The sequence below is a fragment of the Equus caballus genome, chromosome 11 (genome assembly GCF_041296265.1).
Source record: "Equus caballus isolate H_3958 breed thoroughbred chromosome 11, TB-T2T, whole genome shotgun sequence".
Taxonomy (NCBI): domain Eukaryota; kingdom Metazoa; phylum Chordata; class Mammalia; order Perissodactyla; family Equidae; genus Equus; species Equus caballus.
The window spans coordinates 3038251-3065171 of NC_091694.1; the positions used below are offsets into that span (position 1 = coordinate 3038251).

At 57.5% G+C, this 26921-nt stretch overlaps 2 long non-coding RNA genes across 5 annotated transcripts; one reads left to right on the forward strand and one right to left on the reverse strand.

The window, feature by feature from the left end:
- The first annotated feature begins 7822 nt into the window (after positions 1–7822).
- LOC102148708 (uncharacterized) lies at positions 7823–18304 on the forward strand. The gene is made up of 4 exons (XR_287959.3): positions 7823–8052; positions 10547–10929; positions 13840–14799; positions 14921–18304. It is a non-coding gene; the product is annotated as an uncharacterized lncRNA (long non-coding RNA).
- LOC102148660 (uncharacterized) lies at positions 16908–23134 on the reverse strand. Of its 4 annotated transcripts, XR_011422763.1 has the most exons (6): positions 22998–23134; positions 22569–22713; positions 19894–19962; positions 18910–19053; positions 18444–18565; positions 16908–18255 (listed from the first exon to the last, which is right to left on the reverse strand). It is a non-coding gene; the product is annotated as an uncharacterized lncRNA (long non-coding RNA). The 4 variants fall into 4 exon arrangements; XR_011422761.1 differs by lacking the exons at positions 22569–22713; positions 22998–23134 and adding an exon at positions 21139–21410 and having other exon boundaries at positions 18120–18259; XR_011422762.1 differs by lacking the exons at positions 22569–22713; positions 22998–23134 and adding an exon at positions 21139–21410 and having other exon boundaries at positions 18120–18255; positions 19827–19962.
- Positions 23135–26921: the final 3787 nt, after the last annotated feature.

Here is a 26921-nt window from a genome sequence, read left to right on the forward strand (position 1 = left end):
ATACACAGACACACATGCATGCACACACACACATGCATTACACACGCACCATGGGGAGAAGGGTATGTTCCAGAGCACATTCCGGGAGGAGACCCAGGGCCTGGATGGGGTGAAGAGAGGAACCATGGGAAAGCAAAGGGCAGGGGAATGGGCTGTGGGTGGACAGGGCAGCCCCCAGACCTTGGAAAGGGTTCCATGGGCCACCCGGCCTGCTGCGACAGCCTTCTCCACCTCCGAACATCCACAGGGCCCTGGGGCCCCTGTACCGCACAGCCCAGCACCCCCCGCTGCCGCCCCTCACTTCCACCTCCCTGTCCCCTGCAAGCAGGGTGGCCGCACCCCCAGGTAAGTGAGTGGAGCTGGGCCTGCCGCCTCCCCAAGCGTGCCCTCAGCTGTCTTGGTGCGGATTTCTTCCCTGCTGATGTGTCTTTGGGGTGTTTTGGGTGAGCAGTTTTTGACATGTTGAACGGGAAATTGCTTTTTTCCCTCCTGCTCATGAGACTCCACACTTAAGACTTTAATTGCAGAAGGCTCTGGGGCTGGCGAGCGCTGGCCTCAGCCTGGCGGGTGGGAGCGAGGCAGCTCCCGGTGCCGGTGCCGGCAGAGCCAAGCAGGGAGGGTCTGGGAGGCTCCAATCTCCTCCGGCCACGGCCGCCCTGCTGCTCCTGGGGGCCAGGAGGTGCTGTCAGATGTGGGCACTGTTACTGCCAGGAGTCGCTCGTCCTTTAACTCCTGTGTTCTCAGACCTGCCAGCCCATCTAAAAAATTTTAAAAGGGACCTAAATGTGAGGGAGGGCCCACATTTCACCCCAAGTGGTAAAATGTTGACACTGGTAGACTGGCAACCGCTTGGAAATTGATACAAATAGATACACCCAAAACCACTATAAATAAATCAGGATGGAATCCTAATGTTCAAGTAATCCACAGAAAGGCAAGAGAAGACAAACAGAGGAAGCAAACAGACAAACAATAATAAAGTAACAGATTTAAGTCCTAACATACTGATAATGTACCTTAAATGTAAATTATTTAAATACACCAATTAAAAGGAAGAGTTTGGCAGAGTTCAGTTTTTAAAATGACCCAAGGATATGCTGTTTACAAGAAACTTGCTTCAAATTCAACAATGACCTTTCCCTGAGGAGGACATACAAATGCAAAGAAACACGGGAAAGGACAGCCCGCATCGGGAGCCGATAGGCAGATGCGAATTAAAACCATGATGAGATATCACTGCACACCTATCAGAAGGGCGGAAATGAAAAATAGTGACCACACCAAATTCTGGCGCGGATGCAGAGAACCCGGATCCCTCCCACAGCGCCAGCGGGGAGGAGAAGTGGCACAGCCCCTCTGTCAAACAGTTCGGCCGTTTCTGACGAGACTAAACATGCAATTAGCACATGACTCAGCAGTTGCGTTCTCCAGCATTTATCCCAGGGAGAGGCAGGCTTGCGTTCTCACAGGAGTCTGCTCCCGAATGTGCGTAGCAGCCTTCTTCTAATAGCCAAAAATCGGAAACACCCAGATGACCTTCAATGGGTGAAAGGTTAAATGGCACATCCACACCATGGAATACTACTCAGCAATAAAATGGATCGTTGACACACACAACAACTTGGATTAATCTGCCGGGAATTGTTTTGAGTGAAAAAAGCCAGTCCCAAAACGTCACGCGGTGTGTGATCCTATTTATATAACATTCTTGAAATGACGAAATTCTAGAAACGGAGAGCAGTTAGTGGGTCTGGGTGGCGGTCGGGGGGTTGGAGGCAGAGGAGGGCGGGAGGTGGGTGTGGTTACAAAAGGAGAACAAAAGAGATTGTTGAGGTGATGGAACAGGTCAGTATCTGGGCTGTGGTGCTGGAGGACCCTACACAGGCAATAGAATTATACAGACTAAATACACACACGCATGTGCGGACAAGCCAAACTGGGGACGTGTCCGTAGACGGGCGCCTTGCATCAGTGTCGAGATTCTGGTTGCGATGCTGTGCTGTAGTTTTACAAGATGTTACCACTGGGGGACGCTGGGCAGAGGGCACACGGGATCTCTGTGTGTTACTTCTTACAATACCATGTGAATCTACAAGGATCTTAACATGAAAAGGTCGATTCCAAAGATGAATAAACAAAAAATAAATGAAACCAATCAAAATTCCCTCTGGACCGCACTGAGCTCCAGTTCGGCCCTCTGTCTGCCTGCCCCAACACCTCTGCCCCCATCCCGGATCGGGATTCCTCAACCGCATTGCCCTCCGTCTGCTCCCAGCTGCCTCCAGCCCTCAGTGACCAAAGCACAGCACAAAATTCAAGGTTACGGCTTCTCCTGGGCTATCCCAAAAGCAAAGCCTGAGACAGGACTGGCTTGATTTGCAGGTGGTTTGTTTGGAAAAGCGACCCCAGGGAGAGGAGTAAGGAGGAGAGAGCGGGTGGCAGGGAAGGGGGTGAACCAGCGTGAGGATGTCTTGTGGAGTGGCTGTCGCTATGTGCTACTGGTGCCTGGCCCTGGGCGCCTCCGGAGCATGAAAGGGAGAAGCATTTGTTCATCGCAGGCTCCCGCTGGTTGAGGGTGACTCTGAGGGTATACTTAGGGGCTGCAGGTGTGTGGGTGCTGAGTGGGCTCCTTTGGGCTCCCCGACCTTGGGCAGGAATCAAGAGGAGCCAGGACTTAAAGAACAGGAAAGAGCTCATGTCCATCTCTGGCTTCTGAGCCGCGTCAGCTTCCCGTGGTGCCCTGCGGAGCCTCAGTGCATCGCACACCCTGTGGGGCCCCCCACTCAGCCTGCCCCTCAGGGGCTTCCATCCCAGCAAAGTGGCTCCATCCGCCCGGATGCTCAGCCAGGCTCTGGAGCTTGCCCCTCTTCTGCCCCTTCATCAGAGCCATTGCTAAAGCTGGCCTCTGTCCACCTCTGTCCACCCGCCCCGTCCTTGTGTGACCACTGTGTCCTGGAGCCCTGCCCAGCCTCGTGCCTCCCCTCCCAGCCTCCATCCCATTCTGCCCACCCCAGCAGGAGAGGGGCTTTTTACCCCGCAGGGCGCCGGGAGCATCCTCCTGCAGACTCCCAGTGGTGTCTGTGGCCTTTAGAACAAAATGCAATTCCATACCTCGGCCTCCAGGTCCCACCCCACACGCTCCCTCCTCTCCACGCTGGCCAGGCATGCGGCCCTCGTCCCGGCCTTGGCACACAGGACAAGCTGGCCTCCGTCCCTCAGGCATCAGCGCACGTTCCACGTCTTCAGAGGCCCTTCCTGACCAGCCGACCCGCCCAGTAGGGCCCCACAGTCCTGTCACAGCCTGGGTCGCACTTAGTAATCACGCGTTTATCTGATACAGACACTGGCAGAGTCTGCAAATGTTCATTAAGTGCCGGTTGAGCGCCTACCTGTGCCGGGACTGTGCTGTGAGCTTCCGCACACTCTCGGGCATCTCATCCCTTAGTCGCTGCCCGGGAGCATCCTTTCCACCACGCAGCTGGAGAAAACCAGAGCTCGGGAGGGTGAGCAGCTTCTCCGAGGGAGCAGGAAGCTGATGGAGGCCAGGTCTGCTCTGACTCCCAGCCCACAGGGACTAGATCCAGCCTAGGGGGAGGTACTCGGAAGCCAGGCTGGCCCGAGGCCAAGAGCAGCTCCCCCCCCCTTGTAACTTGCCATCGGGGGACGAAGGGGATGCATCCAGGCCAGGGCGAGGAGGCCAGGCAGGCTGAGGTTCCCAGGGTCACAGAGCAGAACCTCCCAAGCTTTGAAACAGACCCGCTGAGCTGGCGAGTGGGGCAGACCTCGCCTGCATGAGCCTGAGTCTCTGCGGGCCAGGCTGGCGGCCCCCGTGAGGGAGGTCCCATTGGGGACACACCCTTCATGCGCGAGGAAGGACTGTGTGTTGGGGACCGCAGCGTCTGAGTTCACTGGGTCACAAGCCAGGCGTTTCCTGCGGCCACCTCCTGGCCTGAGCAGTTGTCCTATGAGACTTCTGCCGAGGGTCAAGCTCAAAGCTGACGACCTCTCTCCCCAGAGGCCATGACTCTGGGGTCTGTGGGGGGCGCCCTGGGCTACTGGTAAAGTCGAGGGGTGGACAGAAGTGGGGCCTGGCTGAAGCCTGTGCAGTGTCCCTCCTGTGCCCTCCCCAGCACGCACCCAGCTGCTCCGGGCCGCCCAGCTCGGAGAAAACTCACAGAGAGATCGAAAGTCCCTGTGTGCCTGGCTGGTGGTGTGGAGGGGCACTGGAGGCCCCCAAACCCCAGGGGGCCAGCAGGGGCCTGGCAGGAGGAAGTCCCTGGGGTGGTGCCTGCAGAAGCGCTGAGTTCCCAAAGTACGTGGTTTAGGACAAGATGGTGGATGGTGGCTCTGCGGCCCAGTGAGGCTGAGAACTCCCCTAGGTCACAGGTCACAGACCAGGGCCTGCCACCCCCACCCAGGGAGGTCGTTGCAGCAGGTGCCGCAGCACTGCCGAGCGGGATTCGGGATTTTAGTTACAAGTGGGCCTCAATGCTCGGGGTCTTCCAGACTCTGTGTCCCCCCACAGCACAGCATCCAGGGCTTGGGGGCGCTTGGTGAAGGTCACCGCAGCCAGGACATGGATGGGACCGGCGTGTGTGTCCTGAGAGAGAGGAGACTGCATCAGCTCCACCCTGGGCCCCAAATTGCTCCAGGGCAGAGGTCCTCCAGCTTTTCCCAGGTATCTCGCTGCAAACCGAAGAAGAGAGGTCGTGCGGAAATTGCAGGCCTGCGGCCACTAGGAGCCAAGAGAGGCCCAGCCTGGCAGGTCACCTGGGGCCACTGAGATTGTCCCCGGCCTCCCCTCCCCGGCAGGTGGGGAATCCGTCTCTCTAGTTCCTCCAAATCACGGTTCACGGCCCTGCCTGTGCAGCAGAACCCCCAGCAATTTTGTGTGAAAAGCACAGATTCCGATGCAACTAGTCTGGCGGAGCCCCAGCAAGGCGTTATTTTAAAGCTCCTGGTGATTCGCAGCCCAGGCAGAAAGCTCCCTCCAGTCCCCAGCGCCACTGCAGCACCGGCCACGCCGCCGACGTCTCAAGGCCTCCACCTGTCTGTCTGTGAAACGGGAGCAGGACACCTACCTCGCGGGGGCGTGGTGAGAATTAAGGGGAAAAACTGAGACTTAGTAATGAGTGTCCCCCCCCCCCGAAGTCCCTCCCCCGGGTCATCCGAGCCCTGCTTCAGGGCAGCTGCATATGTGGAGCTGGAACCAACAGCCCTGGGTCCAAACTCTGACATTGCTGTTTTCCAGCTGTGACCTTGGGCAAAGGTCGTAGGAAGTCCCAGGGAGTTTTTAAAAATATAGACCTCAGACCCCATCCCAGGCTGACCCAACAAGGACCCTCAAGGAGCAGGATCCTCGTGTTTCTACCTGAACCAGAACGCCAGGCTCCCAAGACAGCCAGCCTGGCGCCTGCGTCTGGGGTCTGAAACTTCAGACCTCTGAGCATCTGTTTTCCTTTCTGTTAAATAGGGTGGTGACAGGGACCCCACAGTCCTAAAGGAAAGGGCTCGAAGCCCAAAGGGCGGTGACAGGCCTCAGCTTCTGCTTCCTCCCCCTGCGCCCCGGCTCCCGATCCCTCAGGGCTCTGTGTGCCTTCTCCTGGTGGCCTTCATGAAGGCACAGTGGTGTCAGGGGTGCTCCTGCCCCACTCTCCACTGGACGGCCTTCCCTGGGGTAGCGCTCCTAGCCCAGGGCCTGCCTCCACCCCGGTGAGCAGTCTGACTGGTGAGTCTGGAGGAAAGAGAGGAACATGCCTGCCTCAGCCTCCCCGTCCCGCAGTGGAATCACCAGCTGCACAGAGTACTTGGGAGCCTCGGTGCTCCAGGCCCGGAAACAGGGGCAGCTCCCAGAGCAGGAGCTGCTGCGTGAGTGATTTGTGGGTCCCAGTACAAAAAGAAAATGCGGGGGGGCCCTTGTTCAAAGATTCTTAAAAATTCCAAGACAGCGACAGCAGAGCATTAACCCGAGCAAGGGGTGCCCGTACCCCAGGGCTCAGCTGTTGACGCAGTGGGAAGTCAGCAGCAAGCCGAGGCGTCTTCTCAGCCCGCGTGCCTCTGACCCGCTGCCGCCTTGCTCCCGCCTCTCAGAGCCTTGTGTCTCAGTCTTCACTCAGTTTACGTGGGGCAAAGGGGAGCTTCTCACTGACGCACTCAAGACCCCAGCAGTCAGAAGAGACTTGGCAAGAAGACACCCTGTGCACCCGGGCCCCGACTTCTAGAACCATGGGATACACGGCCTTCCCCTGATCCCACCCAAATCCCTCCTGTGGCAACGTCGGCCCGTCCTCTGCCCCAAGTAGCGGGTACTTCCTCATGGCGCCCAAGACACCCACACTGGTCCTGCGCTCTCACTTCCCCTCTGCGCACGCCTGGAGCATGACGCTGTCATCCCGGGTTTCTCTCCACTTCGCGTCAGTAAATCCTGCACAGGTACCCACCCCTGCACCCTCTCCACCTGCACCCGGTCATAGCCACCACCCTCCCAGACCAGGTGGCTGCAGTGTTGGCTGCATCGGCCTCCCCTACCCACCCTCCAGAATGCATTTCCCAGTCGAGCAGCCAAGGTGCTCCTGCCAAGCGCTCCGGCTCTCCCTGCAGGGGACACGCAGGCCCGCCTCAGGGCCCTGGAGTCAAAGCCTCAGGCTGCGGCAGCTCCTCTGAGACAAGTGGTCCCAGACCCCAAGGACCAGTCCCCTGCGTCCCCAACTCCAGGCCGACCTTCAGTCCGAGCTGGGCTGTTTGGCTACTTGTTTTCCAACCTGTTGAAGGTCCCCCTGCCCTGCCCTCCAAGCTGAGACTCCCAGCGGTCGGAGCACACGTGCCTGAGGGCAGGCACAGGGCAGGAGGGTGGCTGGCAGAGCGCAAGACCCCTCCACCCGCCGCTTCAGTGGTCTCAGTGGGCGGATGAAGAGATGCTGCCTCCAGACACTGCCTCCAGCCCGGGGCTCCCTGGGGAGGTGTCCCCCCCAGACTTCCAATCCCGGAAAGGGGTGGGCATCTCCCTAAAGGAGGGAGGAAGGAGGAGGATGGGCCGGGGTGTGGAGGTGTAGAGGTAACCCCCCCTTCTTCTTTCCACCTCCACTCCAGAGCTGGTCCACGTGGGGGGATCTTGGGGATGAGCGCTTAAGGAGGCTGCTGGTCTGCCTGGAATCCCCCTGGGGTTGTTCGAATGCAGAATCCAAGGCCTTCCCAGCCCACGCTGTACCCGCCTCTCTGCGGGTAATCCTTACATACATCCGCGTTTAGGAACCTTGGGGAGGGCTGGAGAGAGGGGTGAACACGGGGGTCTGCCTGGTGGGGGAAGCAGAGTGAGGGACTGCACAGGGTGGGGGATGCTGAAGATAGAGACCAAGTCCAGAGCCTTGCAAAGGCCCCGCCCCTCCCCCAAGCCAGCACTTAATCCTGTCCCTGCTACTTAACCTCTCCCACCAGAGACCCGGGCACTTTAACTCCATTTAAATAAGCCCTTGAGGGCTCAGAAGAAATTGCTGCCAGCAATTCAGAAGCCCTGAGCCCTGAGGGCAGTCAGAGGCTTTCTGTCCAGCTGCCCTGGGTTCCAGGCTGTTGCCAGAAGCCTCCGCACGGCTTGGAGGCCCAAGCCTGCCATCCAGGGCAGGGGGCTCCCCTGGGAGGATGCCACCAGTACCCAAAAGCCTGGCCCAGGCCTCTTGGGCCCCACTCACTGGCCGCCTGGCTTAGCTTCCCCCAGTTCTCTTTAGCTCAAGCAAGGCGGGCCCCAGTTGGGCAGACCTGGACCCCAATCCTCTTCCGGGCTGAGAATGCTGGGCAATTACTTAGCCCAATTACTGCCGTGGGCAACTACTTCCTCTTCTGCAAAATGAGCTTCACAGCTCTTGTAAGGGTTGAATGAACGATGTCCATAAAACCCCTGGCCTGGTACCTGGCAGGTTGGAGAGGTTCGTGGCCACGGAGAAGAAGCGCTCAGTACCAGGAGTGGTGTGAGCAGAACCAGTCCCTCCAGGGCTAAGCAGAATGGGTCCCTCCAGCATCCCTGAGCCTCCAGCATCCGAGCCGCTCAGCACCCAGAAGGTACGGCTGCCAGACAAAATACAGGGCACGGTTAGATTTGAATGTCAGATACATAACGAATCATTTTTTAGTATAAGCATGTCCCAGATTTGCATGGGACGGTCATTGTTTATCTGAAATTCAAATCTAACTGTCCGTGTTCTGTGTTTTCATTTGCAAAATCTGACAATCTCAACTGCAGGATATCCAGTAACAGGGTGTTTGGCGTTTTGTTTTTTAAAATGCCCTGATGGGAGGAGGCAAGATAAGAAAGTTAAGTGAAAAACAGGATATAGATCTATAAATACACTGTCATCATTACTTGTTTTTAAATTTTAATGTGTATTCGCATGGAGAGAGATAGCAACCCAGATACAGGTGCTGACCGAGCCTGACACCGAGACAGGGGAGCTGCACAGACCCAGAGCAGGCTGGGAGGGAGTCCCCAGCAGGGTGACAAGGACCATCTCTGGATCACGAGTTTAGAGACAATTCTTACTTCTTGCTTTCACTTTTTAAAATTTTTCAGTAAACACGTATTACTTGATAAAAAAATGTATTTTAAAGCAACCACTTACGTGGAGAATCTTTTAAAAACGCTATTGCATCGTTAAGGGTGAGTGAATACAAGAAAGAAAGAAATTCATGCACCATCCTCGCCGCCTAGTACATCTTTTGCATCTTATAAAATGCACCGTGCTTCCCCACTGCACGCATCCCACAGCCTTCATCCTGTCCTCGAGGAGGCTGAGCTGCGGACATCAGCTGGGCATCAGGAAGAGCCCGGGAGCTGATGACCTGGGGGCGGTAGGGGGTTGGGGGGTCACACAGCGCTCCAGCCCCAGCCCCCCCCCCCTGCCCCCCGATCCTCCCTCACCCCGAGCTGTGCTTTTGCAGCCGGGCACTTCCTTTGGTTAGTTTTCAGTTTCCTCCCTCACTGTCAACTGTCACTCCTCACTGCCGTCTTCATGCCTGCCCCGAACAGCCATTCTCATTTCTGTATTTTCCTCCCAACCGTCCTTGACCTCCCTGGTTAAGCTCGTGTGTAACGTTCGAATAGGGAGGCTCAGAGTGAGCGAGCTCTGTCTCCAACGAGCGGAGCGGGTGACCGTTAGGGCACGGCTTCGCGCCATCCTTCTTGGCTTCCGCGGTCCCTCAGCGCGGGGCAGCTCTGCTCACCCCGAGTTCTCTGTGGGGGCGGGTCACTGACTGTGCCAGAAGTGTCTGCCGGGTAAGTGGGGCTATTGAAAAGACTCTTGGTCCCAGCTCCGAGTCTGCATTTTTTTATACATATCATCATATCCCACTGGATGAAAGAATATGGACATAGCTCGTGGAGCTGGAGGTCTCAGCTCGAATGGAGGTCACAGGACACAGGAATTGTCTTAGGTCGCAGGACCCAGTTTAGAAGGTGTGTCCGTCAGGGTTCAGGTGGAGAGAACGGAAGCCACTCTGGCTACCTTTGGCAGAAAATGAAATTTGGTGCTTACAAAATCCTTGGAGGGGCTGGAGAAGCAGGCTGTACCTGGGCTTCCAAGTGACTCCCAGGACGCCACCAAACTGGCCCCCCACTTCAAGAAGGCGGGAGACCAAGAAGACATCTCCAGAGCCACTGGCTTCAGAACACCTGGAGCAATCCAAGACTCAGCGAGCCCTGCGATCCGCAGTACCTGCTGCATCCGCACCCGCCGAGAGATAGACAGTCCTCCTCCTGCCTCTCAACACCCCCAGCCGGCGACCGGCTCCCGGAATGCTGCCCAGCATGTCCACCCCAAGCGTGAGGAGAGAAAAGAGCAGAAGTGTGGCCTCCATGTCCTTCCCGCTTCCAGGTCCCCAAGAATGAATCTGATTGGCTGAAGCTGAGCGGAATCAGGCCGTGACAGAGGAAGGTGGCGGAATGGCTGCCGAGGGCCAGCCTGCACAGCCTGCACAGAGGGTCGGAAATGGAGGCATGGGTCAGGGCAGGGCTGAGTGACAGGATCAACCATCCATCAGTCCAGGAAACATCCTCTAGAGGTGAGGGTGCCCCTGGGCTGGTGCTCGGAGCACCTGAGCCCCCAAGCCAACTCTATAGTCCGTTCCCTATATGGTTTTGGCCACATTACTTTAGACTTGAGTCTTAATTTCCTGCTAGGTAAAGTGGAGATAACGTTACTTGCTCTGTCTATGGCTATAAAGAGGATTAAATGAGATAATTAAAGTGCTTCATAAAACTCAAGTGGGGGGACCCCACGCCAGCCCCCCAGTCACTCGGTGCAAGTGCCTTTATCCCTCCTTAGGCAATAATTATCAAAGCTGATTTCCATCCATCGCCTAACCGGGCTCCAGGGGGATGGGTGAGCCAGCTCAGAGTAAAGCCGGGCTGCAGGGAGATACCTCCCCGTAGGTGAAATTTTCAGGAATTTTGCCAGCTGGTAAATTTCACGTTGGTCGTTTCAAAGGCCATGGTGGGAATATTTACAACGCGGCAATTGGCAAACAGTGTAACGCAGGGCTTTTTGTCTTCATCCCCCAGAGCTGATCATTAAACATTTACCAGCACATCTCTGATGAAGGCATTGAGGATGGGTGAAATTTCTGGAAGACTGTGAGCTTGGTGGGTCTCTACCCTGGCTGCACGTGAGGGTCACCTGAGGAGCTCTTAGCAAATCCCAACACTCAAACACCACTCCAGACGGATTGAATCAGAAACCGGAGGAAGCAGAGGAATGGGGGCAGTGAGCTAGAGAGGGTCCCGGGGTCACAGGAGAAGACTGCCCGCCAGAGTGTGTTAGCCGGCGAACCGAATGCCCTTTGACTGGGAGGTGCTGCTGACGCTGACGAGAGAGAAGAGACAAAGTCCATGGATGACCAAGGAGTGAGGTCCAGAGGCCACACGGCAGGAGAAGAGCCAGCCAGGTGAGCGGGTATGGCAGGGAGGATGTGGGGTTCCCGGCTGGGACACCTGTCTCTCAGGGGGTGGCATTTTCAGCTGGCAAGGCCTGGGGGCGTTGCATTCAGGGTGATGCCGACTGCCCACCCCTTTGCATTCACTTGCACCTGAGGACCTGGGAGGCTCAAAGGAGCGGTCCCTCAAATAATGTGTGTGCCAACCAGCACGAGCAGAAAGGCTCCACCTGCCAGCTCGGTCCCCACCGTGGGCACCGTGCAGGAGGAGTTTTAACTGCTTTATCGTCTTTGGAAAAAACAGGGCGTGGCAGTTGTACACTACATTTAAAAGTACAAAAGAGAAAAGAAGGAAAATAAAAATCAACAGACACCAACACCCAGAGGTGATGACAAGGGGGTGACGGTCCCTTCAGCAGCTTTTTGTGCAAATTCACACACACATAGACAGTGGGTGTGCGCAAACACACACACATAGATGGTGCGTGTGTGCAAACACACACAAGTACAGACAGTGCTGACCTGCACTCCCCTCAGAGCTCAGCTCCCATGTCTCCGTCAGTGGCCTGGGACCCAAACAGGCGAGTGGGAGCGGGGCCACTTCCAGTCCGTCCCAATGACACCCAGGCTCTGAGCCCCTTGGATGTGGGCCAGTCCAGCTCCTGTCTGGAGCCCCGCCTCACCCACTCGGTTTGCAGGTCGCAGGGCTTTGCCAGGACAGTGTAGATTGCGTGGATTCCAATTCGGCCCAGCTCCCCTGCTCCCAGCCATTCCCTCTAATCTCCTGGTGACCCTGGTGCAGCCCCCATCTCCCCAAACACCCTGCAGATGCCCTTGTCCGCAGCTTTTCTTTAAAGACTGCAGCCAGAGCGAGCACCTGCCCCAGGCACCCTCTCCTCCTGCTGCTCCCGAGTATCTCGTCTCAGCCTCTCTCCTGCCCTCTAGTCTCCGGACTGGCCACCCTTCTCCTTCCCAAGGTGGACCCCCATTCGAGCTCCCAGCACCTTGTTTCCTCCTGCATCTCTGTTCCAACTCCCACCCCACGCCCTCTCTCCCATCGTGAAATACACACACCTTTGCTTGACCCCTGCTGGCCCCTCCGGCCAAAGCCCTTGGGTCACCTTCTCTGTGCTGACAGCCTGCCACGGTCAGTGGTCAAGCCTGCTGCTTGAGCGCGCGTGTGTGTGCGTGTGTGCATATGTGTGTCCACCCGCATCCTTCCGTATCTCCCTGTGCTGGCTGAGGCTGCTAAAACGCTCTGTCCGCGTTCCCCTGCTCCGTCCCAGGCGCTCCTCCATTCTCCTCCTGGGTCCCCCTGATCTCTTCCTTCTCCTTATACCCGTCTTTCGCTGTGGCATTTGGTTCTGCTGACCCGCGTCCATCTCCATATCGGCTGCCCTTCCTCAGACACCCCCTCGAGAGCTGCCGCTGGCCTTTGCTCCTCTTTCCTCTGCTTTTTTGCAGATCGACCTAGTCTGTAGCTGCAACATGTTCCAGAATTCTAACAATAGCAAGGACAACAATAGGGAGTCTGAGTGTTTACCATCCTCCTGATTCTCACTCTCCCAGGGCCCTGAGAGGTGGGCCACATCACGTCCACTTCACAGACGAGGAGCCTGGGGTCCAGGACCCCATCTGTGCTCAGGGCAGAGTCAGGACTCCACCCCAGATGGTTGTTAACCATCCTGCCACACAGCCCTCCCCACTAACCACTGCCGGCTGCCCGGATCACTTCAACTGCACCTGCCCAAGGCCACGTGCCCTCCCTGCTCTGCTGGAGTTACCCCATTCTGCCCGTGTGGCTCCCGGGACCTGCTCCCTCTAACCACACTGCACCCGATTCAGGCGGTGATGGCTTCCGTCTGCACTGTTGCAATACTGCTCTCGTCTGCGTGTTCTTGTCCACCCCACCCTCTACTGCCTGGTTGATCTCCCGAAAACACTGTCAAGGGTTGAGCATGGATTGCAACACTTGTCGAGGGTGGGGCTGCGGCTTGGCTGAGATCCGCGTCTGGCCGGCTCAAGGAAAGCCTTTGGAATTCTGAAGACCATTATCCCCGAAAATGCGTGTGAGACAGAGCGGGGTTTCAGGGACAGCCTGCAGAGGCATGGAGGGGCCCCCAGAGCGGGGCGGGCTGGGAGGATCCTCCTGTCGGTCTGGGGTCCAGCCTGGGAAGGGGCCTGGGTATCCCGGGGCTGCTGGAACAAAGAGCGCACGCGGGTGTCTGTAACAACAGAAATTGCTTCTCTCACAGTTTTGGGGCCTGAAGTCCAAAATCATGGTGTCGGCAGGGCCAGGCTCCCTCCGAGGGTCCAGTGGAGGCTCCTTCCTGCCTCTTCTGGCTTTCGTGGTTGCCGGGGATCCTGGGAGCCCTTGACTGGCTGTCTGTGTCTCTGCACGCAAATTTCCCCCTTCTTATAGGAACTCCAGTCCTTATGGATTAGGACCCATCCTGACGACCTCATCTTAACTTGATTACATCTGCAAAGACCTTATTCTGGAACAAGGTCCCATTCTGAGGTTCCAGATAGACATGAATTGGTGGGGGGGGGGGGACACTATTCAACCCAGTGCTGGGGCCATCCCAGCAACAAAATAAAAGCACTCGAAGGAGGCATACAGGAGCAGCCTAGAAGAGTCCAGAAAAGAAGGAGGATGGGAAAGATTGGAGGAGGCTGGAGCTAGTGAGTGGAGGGCGGAGAGAGGAGGGGAGAAACGAAAAGGCTCTAAGGAGCAAGAACAAAGCAAGAGCGACAAGGACAAGAATGGGACTGCAGGGGACAGGACATCCTGGGGGCAGAGTTTGTGGCTGGAGAGGGGAGGTCAGTGCTGCCAGGACCGCCCACAGATGGCATCATCTCGCAGGCCCTGAGAGGGGGGAGATGTCTCCATTTCAAACAGATTTGGCATTTTCATCCCAGGCGTCGGGGTGCGGCGAACGGAGGCCCTGCCGGGAGTCCCAGCAGTTCACATCTCAGTGAGCAGCTGACGGCACCGCTCGCTCGGCTGCCCCAGCCGGGCCACCAGCCCTGCGAGAGACACATGCGCAGACCCGTCCTCAAGGACGCAGCCCTGTAATTACCCTCAGCTGCCAGCAAACAGCATCCACTGAAATGATAAGCAGACGGTGGAGGCCGGCCCCTCCCGGGGCTGCTCCAGGCGGCATCCCGCAGACACCTCGGTGGTACGTGCTGTCCGCTGACATCAGCAGCTTCCTGCCTGTAACAGAAGCCCTGACTCAGGGAGAAGAAGCCCTTCCCAAAGAAACCCAAGCTCCAGCCGCCCCCTGCCAGCCAGCCAGGCTCCTAGGCTGCTGGAAAACTGCTGTGTCCCGGGTGGAGTGAGCCCAGCAGACAGAGGACACATAATTAATGTGACCTTCCAGATGCAGAGACCCAGTGTGACAGCCTCACGGGTGCCTGTGAAGGCCACCGCCCACCAGGCCTGATCTCATTTTCTAAGTCAACCCAGGTGGACCTCCCTGGAGGATGTGGGTTGGAGGCTGTGCCCTCTGTCCGCGCTTGCTTTGGTCCAGAGGAAGCCCCCTCGCCAAGCCTGATGCCAGGTTTGACCCCACTGGGCATACAAATGACTACACGACCACTGACACTGGGTCCAGACACTGGTGCTGCCTCAGGTCCCCAGGGCTGCGAGGGACACGAGCCAGGGAAGTGACACCCGGCTCCAAGAGGCCCGGTTCCAGAGGGCTTTGCTCAGTGAGGTTTTGGAAGGTGTCACAGCTTGCCTTGGAGACGCTGTCAGTGCAGTGCCACGAGCCACACGTGGCGTTCGAACGCTCAAACGCAGCGAGCGCCAGTGGACAGCTGCCCAACGTGCAAAATCCACACGAGATTTCCAAGACGGAGAACAATGAAAATCAGGTACAAGTTCTCATTAATAATTTTTCTACTGATCACATATTTTGGATACACTGGGCTAAGAAAACATATTATTAAAATCAACTTTACCTGTTTCTTTTTACTTTCTTAACGTGGCTACCAGGAAACTTAAAATTACAGATGCGTTTCACATGATGCTTCCACGGGATAGCACTGCCCTAGACCCTCAGGATAAATGGACAAGCCCACTGGCCCCCCAGCTCCTGTGATGACGTCAGCACAGCCAGCCTTCAATCCCCGGTCCAGGCACCATGGAGTGACACTGAGCAAGTCATTTGGCCTCTCTGGGCGTCCTCCAGTCCCAAAGGGCCCATTGGGAGGATGCAACGAGGAGTTTCATGAAGTACTCAGCACCAAGCACTGTGGTCACCTATAAAGGCACCAGGGCCTAACTGAAATTCGGCCCTGGTGGTCAGCGTCACCATCTACTCCACATTTTACACATTCCTTCAAGAAGGATTGCTACACGCATGCCAGAGTGCCTGCTAGGGACAGAAGGAGACATGGGAGAAACCGCAGGCACGTCCCACTGGCCGGGTGTGCTGGTCCAGCTGGGGAGATAAGGCGTGCCGTGTGCACACAGACTTGAAAGAGTGACGTCCCCATCCCACATCACTGATGAAGTGTCACCACGAGAGCTGCAGATGTGACGGCTGCCGGGGGGAGGGGGTCCACGTGGCAGGCTCTGGCGGTTCTCAGAGCAGGCGCCTGGGGCCCAGCAGTCAGGCACAGTGTGCACAGAGTAGGCGCTCAATGACTTTTAAGAGCACGGACATGGGCAATGGGTGTTGGCAGTCCCAACTCCGACGCTTCGCAGCTGTGGGAACCCGTTTATTCGCATCTGAGACTCAGTTTTCTCATCTGTAAAATGGAGATAAGACCCAGCGTCAGGGCTCTTATGAGGGGCTGGTCTGTGAGCAAAGGCCCTCTCACCCGGCCTGGGATGTAGGGCGCGCTCGGCAGAGGGTCATCCCCTCCCTCCTTGCCCTGAAAGGGAGGGGTGCAGCCTGAGCGGGGCAGGGCCCTAAAGGGGGGCGAGGGGAGGCTGCCCAGTGGGGACAGGGCTCCTCCAAGGGAAGCCGGGGGCAGACGGGGCCGAGGAGCAAGGGCCAGGCAGCAGGTGGGTCCCAGGAGGCCCTTGGTGCTCAGATGCACGGAATAGGGCAGCTTGGGCAGGAGTGAGTAAGGAAATGGGTGTTTGGGGCGGATTTTCAGGAAAAGGAGAAGCAGAGAGGCCAGGGCTACGGCCTTCGGGGTGAGGGCTGGACCTAGGGCAGGGGCTGTGGGGAAGGAAGGACCGAGAACAGCCCTAAAAGGTCTATCTTTCCAGACCTTTCTCTGGGCACGCGTGTTTAGAGGGCAGCTGTGGGGTTTTTATGGCATCGTGCTGTGCGTCCACTGAGCGATTCTCTCATCACACCCTGCCCGTTCAGGGGCATTTTGGTGGAAGCAAACGACAGCTCTGGGGCTCAGAGCCCCTCTTCTCTGAGTGCCCCACCCTCTCAGGGCCCAGCCAGGGCCTCGTCTGCGGACTGCCTTCATCTGTAGGATGGATAAGAGTGGGCATCTCACAGGCTGGCACGAATGTGGATGAGAAGGCCTGTGACAGCCTCTGGCCCTTGGCAGGTGCTCGGCAAAGATGCACGGCCCTTCCTTTTCCACCACCAAGGAAAGGATGCAGGACTCTAGGCCAGGGCCTGCCTGGGCAGGCAGGGGCGTGAGAAACAAGGCCTGTGGCAGACGCCCCCAGGGCCGGATCGTGGTCCCGCCCGAACTTGGGGGCTTAAAAAAACAGAAGTTTCTTCTCCCCAGCTCTAGAGACCAGAAGTCCAAAATCAACGTGTCAACAGGGTCACGCTGCCCCGAAGGCTCTAGGGGAGGACGCTTCTTTGTCTCTTCCAGCTTCCAGCGGCCCCAGGTGTCCTTGGCTCATGGCTGCATCACTTCCATCTCTGCCTCCACCCTCACGTGGCCTTCTGGAGACGTCAGAATGTCTCTGTGCGTCTTCTCCTCTTCAGTCTCTTACATGGGCGCTCGTCATTATATTTGGGGTCCGCCCTGATCCAGGAGGATCTCATCTCGGGGTCCTTACTTTAACTACATCTGCAAAGACCTTTATTCCAAGTAGGGTCACATTCTGAGGTTCCGGGAGACATATTGCGGGGGCTACTATCCAACCCATTATAGTCTCCCCCTTGCCCCCCAAATTCACATCCATCCCACGTGCAAACTACATTCACCTCTCATGCCCTCTTGCATATTGTTCAACTGTCTTTGCCTCGGTTTACCCCGCAGAGCTGAGGACAATAATGACCACCTCATGCAGTGGTCGTGTGGATAACATAGGAGTGTATTTACCGGGCGCCCAGCCCAAGGCTCGGTGGGACCAAGTCACGGGAGCTGCCGTCAGACAGTCCTCAGCCCCCACCACCCCTCCCCAGCTCCACCTTCTGAAACGATAATCTCCACGACAACGGGGACTTGTGTCTGTTTAACTCACTCCACATTGTTCCACAAACCCCAGGCCCTCCTGCCGGCTGGTCACGATGTGTGGAGACCCAGGGCCTCGTCGGGGCCCAGGGAATAAAAGAGAAGATCTGGGGGCGCGGCTTCCAGCCGGAGGTGTGGGGTCAAGTCCCAGCCCTGCCGCCACCACACACAGTTGGAACCTCAGTTTACCCCTCTGTAAGTGGGGGATAAGGCAGGTCTGAGCCACCAGAACACAACCCTGCGTGCTGCCATCCTGGGCACACAACCCAGTGGGTTCCCAGCCCCCTGCGCAATCCAGCAGGCGGCTCCCCAGGAGCTGGATGGCGCCCTGGCCCCCCTCTCGTGGCCTCTTCTAGCCAGCGGCCAGGGTGGACGTTAGCCCAGCCCTGCCCAGCCGAGCCATCCAGGCCACCCCCACGTGTCCAAGGCTGGCACTGGGTTTGGTGTTAAAAGACCCCCTTCACAAGCAGTGAGCCGAAGACCCAAAATAGATGACACGGGTGCCCCAAGCCTGATTCTGCTTCTCAGAGAGCACCCTGCCCCCAACAGAGTCCTGAGGACTGCCTGGGCTCGGTCCCCTGACCGGGCACTTCCTGGACCCATATAGACCCAGCAGAGGGGTCAACTCACACCCAGGGCAAAAAGTCTCCCGCTTGCACCCAGGGGTCGCCGTTCAAGGTCAACAGGGACTGAGGGACCCTCCACAGGGCAGCAGTGACAGCTCCTGGGCTCCAAGCCCCATGGCCCCCAGGCGCTCCACGGGCCCCACATGCGAGGCTCCCGGGACTCTGGAGCCTGCGGCTGGGCCGCATGTGACGTCTTCTTCCGCAGAGAGCAGCGAGGTGCACAGCTCAGGCCCGCTGGCCTACAGGTGATGTGCGTCCCTGGCCCCAGGGATCCTCATCCTGGGTGGGGGTTCTCACTCGGGCTTGGCTGTCCGGCACCTCCCTGTCTTAACAGCAATCATAAAAACAATAAAAATAACAGTACTAGTTAACATGTGTGTGCCTTGCTCCCGCCTGGTGCTGCGCAAAGCACTTCACCTGTTCACCCAGTCAAACTTCAGGACTACCAACCCACTTATCACCAGCCTCCCTTTCAGCATGGGGAAACTGAGGCACAGGGCAACAACTCACTTCCTCAAGGTCCAGGGGGAGTCAATGGCCGAGCTGGGATGCGGAACCCTGTAGGCTGGCTGCTGGTGTCTGTGTCTTCAGCCCTCCCCTCTCTGGTTGGCATTCGAGTCTTCAAATCCGTGCTGCTCAGAGAGAGACAGCGCTTCTGAGGTGCTTCTTCACAGACAACCAGGTGAAGACGGGCCTCAGGAACTGCTAATCCAGCAGGCTCCTCCTCAAGTCCTGGGAGCTGGCCCCGTGCCCCAGGGTCTAGCCCTGACCCTGTATCTGGCCAGCATGTACTGGTCCCCTACTCCCCTGCTCAAACCTCCAAAGGCCTTCCATACGAATTAGAATCAAGTCCAAACTCCTAGCCACAGCACCGGGGCAAGCTGCCTTCCTCCTCCCCCAATCTGCTCTCCTGCCCTGTTCCCCTCTGCTCCACTTCCTGCCTTCCTTCTGGTTCCCGAACACGCCCAGTTTGTACCTGCCTCAGGGCCTTTGCACCTGCTGTCCCTGCAGTCTTTACATGGCTGGCTCCTTCTCAACATGCGGGTCATACTTCACCTGGAACTTGCTCAGTGAGGCCTTCTCTGACCACCCAGGCTAAAGCAGACTTAATGCAAACACACTGAAAGAACGAGACAAAAGGATGATTCTTTCCCACCAGCAAGGGGAGGGTCAGGGCTGGGATTGGACCAGCCCCTCCTTGCGTTCAGCAGATACAGAGGCCGGGAGAGTGGACATGATCAGTCCCAGGACACAAGGTCCCCTAACAAGCCGGGAGGACAGACAGAGAGAGCAGCGTGGGGCAGCGCCGAGGATAACGGGGCCTTTGTCCAGGGGCCTGGGGCCATCTGCCTTCAGGACAATGCCTTAGGGGTCTGGCATCCCGAGGATTTGTGCTGCCTACACGAGGCAGCATCCTGTCCTGGGAGGAGAAGCACCCCTGGGAGGGGTGCGGACGGGTGCGCCATCCACAGGCCCAAATGCCTCCTTCCTTAGGATCCCATCCGACAGCCAGGGCTCCCGGCTTCCCCACCCTGTGCCCTCATCCCTACCCCCGGGTCCTCTCGGGGCGCCCAGCACCTCAGTTTTACCGCCCGCTGTGTCCCAGGCCTGGGCCTCTCCCCCCAAGTCCTAGACTTCTTTAGGGCTCCCTATGGAGCTGACCGGGTCCCCTCAGACCATTTTATTAAACACACTTCACTTATTTACAGTAATCTCAATGCCTCCTCCGGGCTGCTCCCTGTATGAGGCACTGGTCAATGTCCAGCATTAGCAACCAGCTCTCTTGGGAAAGGAAGGAAAAAATATATACATATATATATAAAATAAATTGTACTGACATAAAGGATGTGTATCACACAATTTACAAATTATAATAAAATGTAAACTCCGTACGAGCAGGTGATTCACAGAACTCTTTCTTTCGTGGACTTTTGGCCCAACTCGTGGATCAGTAGCCAACCTGTGCTTGCAATTGACGAACGCGTGTAGTTCGGACACAAACGTTGGTTGACATTTTCATTTCAGCTGACTGGGAAAATGAAAGCAAAACAACGAAGAAGCATGTCAGACTTCACCTTTTTGCAATGACGTGAACGACTTCTTTGCTGAATCAGAAAAGATTTTTTTTAATCCTGGGAGAGTATTTCCTCAATTTTTTGTGCCATTCGCAGTGTGACGTCGACAGACACGCCATGATCAATCTGCAGCATTAACATTGTTTCCATCGCTTTCTTAACTCCAGACAATGAACAAAACAATACCTCAGGCCCCGATTTGCAGCGTTTGCCAGTTTTCGTGGTGTAAATGCTCCCACAGCAGCTGATCTCGAGCTGCCAGCAGGAAGTCACGGAACCCAGAATTGGGACCAGGTGCTCAGTGGCCGCCACTGCCCACGTCTGCCTCACACAGACTCCCTGGACCAGTGTCACCTCGGGACCCGGTAGGAGTACGATGCAGTGATCACGGGGAAGAAATGAGTTTTGAGCATTTATTACCTTTGTTCTTAATATAATTGATGTAATTGCAAATTTAAATAATTTAATTTTTAATAATGTCTGTGTTTAACAACCGGTTCACAAAATTTCTGAAAATTTAGCCATCAGCTCTCGCAAGCCAGTATGAGCCGGCTCTAGAACACCACTGGCAGGATCATCTGGTTCCTTGCAAAAATCCTACTTCTTCAACATTCATTTGACAGATATTTCCTGGGTATCTACTACGTGCCAGGCAGTGTTCTAGATGCTGGGGACACAGCAGAGAAGGGAGGTGAGGAGGGCCTGCCGTCGTGGATTTATGCTCCTCTGGGAGAGAGACAAGGAGCATCTTCGATACACAGAAGTTACTGTCTGTTCTAAGGCAAAGTCGGTGCCAGGGAAAAGAGAAGGGAAGACGAGGAGTGCCGGCGGGGTGGGGCCGTAATCACAGAGTGGTCAGGAGCAGTTCACTGAAAAGATGACATTTGAGCAAAGACTTGAGGGAAAAGGAGAGAAGCATGCAACTGTCTGAGGAAGAAAGTTCCAGGCTGTGGCCACAGCCAGTGCAAAGACCCTGAGGCAGCAGCGTGCCTGCCATGTTTGAGGATCGGTGGAGAGGTCCATGTACCTGGAGCAGAGCGTGCAAGGGGGAGAGTGAGAAGAAGGTCACAGAGGAAGTCACACAGGGCCTTGGTGGCCTTTGTAGGGCTGTTGAGCTGAGAAGGTCTTACCTCCTTTTTGCAGATGAAGAAACTGAGCCCTGGAGTCACACAGGTAGCAGTGGGAATATGCCAAGAGAATGCTGGGGGCGGGAGGGGGGCGGGGAGCAAGCTCTAACCACTCTGCGCTCCTGCCTCCTCATGGCAGAGGGACTGTCAACAGGTGTCCAACTTGTCCGGATTCCTCCCTGTCCCCCTAGCCTTAAGTGGCCATGTCTGAGGGTCCCTTGAACCAGAAGCCCTCGAGTTTTGACCCTTCTGACTGTGTGGCCCGTGGGGCAGGCAGGGAGGGGTAGAGACACTGCATCCGGTGTTAGGGAGGAGGCCAACGACGCAGTGTGCAAACCCCAGCTGGGAGGGGTGGAGCAGCTTGTGGGCTGACGAGGCCACACCTCAAAGAGCCTGCCTTGCCCCAGCCCCCTTCTAACCCTGCCCCTGCCACGTGAGCCTGGTCCTCTTGGCAGGAGCTGGACACCTGACCGGGGGGCCGCCATGAGAGTCTCCCCCAACAGGGAGGCGGGGACTGCCAGGACACTGGGCTCCTGTGAGCCTCTGGCTGTTGAAGCGGGCCAGGCTGGTGGGCTTGGGGGCCCAGAGACTGAGACCCAGCGGGCAGCAGAGCCCAGAGAGGAGGAATACTGTCTCCATGGAGGACCAGCAGATCCTGCGCCCTGAGCTGAGCGGGGTGGGACATACACAGGGCCCCCAGCTTGGAAGGGCCCCACGCTGGCTTAATGCGCCATCATCTTAAAATTGTCCCTAATTTTTGAACAAGGGGCCCCACACTTTCATTTGGCTCTGCAAAGGGGACAAGCAGCCCCACTGGACAGGCCCAGGGCTGGCAGGCAGGCAGGAACCCGATGAGGGGGTCCCGCCCCGGCAAGGCCCTCTGGATGAAGGAGGGCAGGTTCCTGCCAGCTGGCAGCCTCTTTGTGCCGCTCCAGGTCCAGGTCACAAGCCGGGGTAGGAGTGGGAGGAAAGAAACCCTGGGGCTCTGGACTATTGCGTCCTCGAAGGGGTGGGCTCTGGTGGGCTTCCTGTCCGGGAGACCCCCGCCCAGCTGGGATCCTGTCTGCAGAGCTCCAGGCCGGGCGAGGAGGGCCAGAAGCTGCTGTTTTGAAACAGACAATTACGGCCAGTCAGCTGGCCTGTTCAATACTCTATTGACAGGTTCACCTTGGCAACCTGAAGCCGGCTCCGTCCACAAGCACCTCTCCTCCGCAGCGAGCCTCCCTCCGGGCTTAAAGGCACACCTCCCTCTCCTCCCAGCCGGGCTGCAGGACTCGAGGGAGGCAGCAGGGCTGAGCACTTCAGCCAGGACAGGAGCAGAAGGTGGGGGGAATCCTCTCACCAACCAGCAGCCCCACTTCCACTCTGCGGTGGGGGCCTCCCCCTTTGTGTCCCCCCAGGCCCAGGGACGTCTCCATAAAGCCCTCACCTACCCAGGACTGGGGCCGCCCCAGCTGGACTCTCCGTCTTGACCCTGGTCTTCTCTAGGGGGTGGACATATGAACCTGGCGGTGGCAGGCGCAGGCGCTCCTCTGTGGGGTTGGAGGGTTCAGGTTTAGGGGGAAATCGTTGGTGTGCCTGCAAAGAACCAGGCATCTCATGAGCAATGTGGAAACCGCGTAGTCGCATTCAGGAGCGGCATGCACCAGCGCTACAGACTGTGTGGGACAGACACTGGCCTCGCCTTTCTGAAAACGAGAGCTGCCCCAGAGCTGGGACATGTCCTCCAGGACACCCAGTCCCCACCTGGGAGCACAAGGCTTCTTCATAATCCCTGAGGCATGCAAGGGCCACCAGGCAAGAGAGGTTCCCCCTGGGTCGGGCTGAGGAGGAAGTGGGAAGTGATGGGGAGCCAGGCTCACCCTGGGTTCTCTCACTTTAACACCCACAGCATTGCATCTGCGTCCAACTGTCTGTCTGTCTGTCTGTCCATCAAGACCTATTTGGAAAAAGAAGGCAGAAGTGAGGCTTCACGTAAATGGGAATGTATCTTTGCCGGTGGGGAACAGAGAGGGAGATGAAAAAGCCACATCAGCAGAGTGTGTGAGAGTGAGCGCTCCCAGATAGCTCAGTGTACACACAGCTGTAGCTGGTTTCACAATTCCCAGAGAGAATCGTCTCCCACGAAGGCTTCTGCAGCGAGATTGCTCTGGTCCTGTGCAATATTTCTCTGCTTCGATGGCACTCGCCATCTCCCGGCTGAACACAGAAACCAGCAATCACCAATAGCTTCAGCAAGAGAAGGGCCCTTCCTCCACATGGCCCTTCCTCACGTCTTCTTCCATGACACTCTGCCATTTCCTCGGAGCCAAAGAAAACACCAGTTTCAACAGCATGGGGGCGGGGGGTGGGTATCTATTCCTGAACCTTCCGAGTTGGATGAGTCAAGGAAGACAAAATCACCCCATTAAAATTGTTACTGTCAAATGGCAGGCAATCAACTGGCAAACACAGGCCAGATGGACCTTCGGAAGAAATCCATGGATAGAGCCAGAGCTGGTTCCGAGGCCTGCGCGACTGAACTCTTTCAATAAAAGGAGGAAAGAAAGGCAGGCTTGTGTTTCCATGTCCTGGGGTCCCCTGTTACTTTTCCATGCTTTTTATTTCCACAGCATCAGAAAGAAACCCGCATCCCAAAGTGACAAGTGGCCAAGGACACCTGTCGGCACCAGGGCACACGTGCGAGTAAGTATTCTGGACCCCCCGGGCCATCAATCAGGGGCCAACAGGGTTCACCTGAACCCCTCCACAAGGAGAGCTGGTGGACTCCATTCACTGAGTCGCCCCCGAGGTTGACACCTCTCCCAGAAGCAGGCCCACCTTCCAACTTCCATGGGCCCTGGGCACTTTGGCCTCGTGGGCCCCTTCCTTCATAAAAAAGTGTTAAAAATTAGTTTCTAAGTGCATTGGTATAAAGATGAACACATCAGTATTATATATTAAAATACTTTCTTCAATCTAAAGACTTTTTTCTGATTTTAAAAGAAATTAGACATCCATACAGTGGTATACTATTCAGCCTTAAAAAGGGAATTCTGACTCATGGCACATGAATGCACCTTGAAGACATGATGCTCAGTGAAATAAGCCAGACACAAAAGGGCGAATACTGTATGATTCCACCTGTATCTATATGCCGTGTATGTAGGATGGTGGGTGCCAGGGGCTGGGGGAGAGGCATGGGGAGTTATTGTTTGATGGGACAGAGTTCCAGTTTGGGAAGATGAGAGAGTCCTGGAGGTGGATGGTGGTGATGGTTGCACAACAGTGTGAGTGAGCTTAATGCCACTGAACTGAATTGTACACTTAAAAATGGTTAAAATGGTAAATTTTATGTTGCATGTACTTTACCACAATTTAAAAACTAAACAGCTTTAAAAAAAAAAAAAAAAAAAAAGACGTTAGAACATTTCCATGGGCCCCTAAAAGCACTGTGGCTCCTGGCACTGAGCCTGATAGAGAAGTGGATGGGCTGGCCAGCGGCCTGGGTGTGCCCACCCTGGCCCTTTACCAACCACACACTTATGGAGCTCCCCTCACCATGTTCCTTCTTCCATCAGTGTCTGTCTGAGCTCTGAGAAAAATGAATAATGAACTTTATCCGAAACTTGGGTGATTACAAATAATCTCAAGACACAGTCCAACCTTGCCTTTCTCAAGGCCACAGTCTCCATCAGAGGCGACTTGGGGTCCCTTTCCCCCTCCCGGGGGTATCTCCCAGGGCTTCAGTCTCCTCCCCGGCAGGCTGGGCTCTGAGCGAATCTGCACTGTCATATCAGTTTGCTTCCTACTGGATCCTTGATGGCAGAACAAGGGGCTTTCTGATCCTCTTGATCTGAGATCTCCTTTAAAAACCTCAAATAAAAAGATGCATGCTCCTCCTGTGCCTTCTCACTAGGAGAAGAAGGGCGCTGAGCAAGGGCCCCTTTGGGACACCAGGGCCCCTCACCACTGAGATGCGTGAGTCCTGAGCGTGCAGGGGCTCCTAAGGTCCAAAGTCGCTGTGGAGTCGGTTGTTTCTGGCTGGAAGGGCAGCAGTTGGGGGAGGGGGCGGGGGCCAGGGGCAGCCGCGCGGGGCCCCTCTGCCCACCCTCCGCTGCAGCGAGACCCCCCACTCGCCCGCACGCGAGCCGCTGCCCGGGCGGGAGAGGCGCGGAGGGGCGGCCGCAGGCCCCGGGCGCCGGCCAGCCCGAGGGGAGCTCGCCCCCTAGGGGAGGGCGGAGCGAGTGCAGGCTCCTCGGGGCCCCTGCCCAGGCCCCGCCTGGACGCCCGGAGCAGGCAGGTGAGGCCGCCGCCAAAGCCCCCCGGCAGCCGAAGGGGATCCCTCGTGGGTCGTCAGGGGCCCTCCCAGGAAAACGGCCCTCCGGAAGAAGCTGGGGAGGAGACTTCTTGGGCAGACCTGGGGGATCTTTCCGGAGGTGGGGTGGAGAGGACACCCACCCACTTCTACCAGGATTCAGTGGGGTGGGTGAGGGGGGTGGACTGGGTGAGACGTCCGACGACCTCGTCATCCAGGGGTGGGGTGGGAGTGGGGTGGGGCTGGGGCGGGGAGGGGGCCTGGACATGGAGGGACGAAGTTGCGCTGCAGCCAGACTCAGCTCCGGAAGTGACCAAAACGGGGGCCTGATACAGACAATATGGGATTTTGGGGGTGCCCGAGGCGTTACCACCCGCCCCCAGCCCCCACAGTGCAGGCCGAGCTGTGCTCTGGCAGGGCCCTCCCGGCCGCCATCACACGGTCACCGGGTCCCTGAGCACCCCCTCCGTTCGCCCCTCGATCCTGCAGGGACACCCCCGCCCCCCCGTGTCCAGCGGGACTCGCCGCGCTCCCGCCCCTAGGGATCGATCGGCTGGCTGGCGACGCGCGGCTACGGCTCCCGAGCCTCCGCCCCCTCCCTGCTCGGGCTACGCAGGACGCGGCCTCCGAGCAGCGTCCTCGCGGTTCCGGGCCGCGGCCAGACTCGGCTCCCGGCCAGCCGGGGAGGCGGAGACGCACCAGGCCTTTCCGATCGCGCCCGCCCCGCCACTCCGGGGCTGGTGGAGGGAACGAGAGCGAGCCCAGCTTCCCCGGCCCGCGGCTCTCGGCACCCCACCTCGCCCCCGCTCCTCCCCCTCGCCAAATACCCCCTCGGGCGCGCGCTTAACCCTCGGCGCGCCGGGAGGCCAGGAGGGGGGCGCGCATTGGGCTGGGGGGAGGGTGGGGTGGCAGTTGCGCTTCGGCTGACGACCACTTCGGGGTCCGCCCGGCGATTTTTATTTGATTCTCGGATTTGCTGCAGCAGCTCTTGGTTGGAAAAAGGAAAGAAAGAAATCTGCCCCGTGTGTGGGCCCCGCTGGGTTCCAGGGCGCAACAGGGGCACCAGAGAGCAAAACGCAGGGGCGGGCGTGTAGGGGCGAACCTCAGGGGCAGAGGAGGACCGCGGGGAGGCCGTGGGCAAACGAATCCCAAATGAAAAACACACAGCACGCAGAGGCCGTTGTGAGCGCGCGGCGGTGGCGGCGGGCAGTGGAAGCAGCTCCAAAGATCATATTTGAAATATGGATCCCCGGGGCGCGTATCTCCAGGCCGGCCGGAGCCCCGCGACCGAGCATGGGGCGGGGACCATGTGGGCTTCTCCAGGCGGGCCTGGGGAGGCTACCCTGACGTTGGGAGGGGTTGGGCCAGCCGACGTCGTAGAAAATGACGCGTCTCGCTTCAGTGCCTGCGACCCCCGCGTGCCGCAATGCGGAGGCGCGGCCCTGCGGGCGCGGGTGTGGCCCCAAGAAGTGCCCCGGACCTGCCAAGG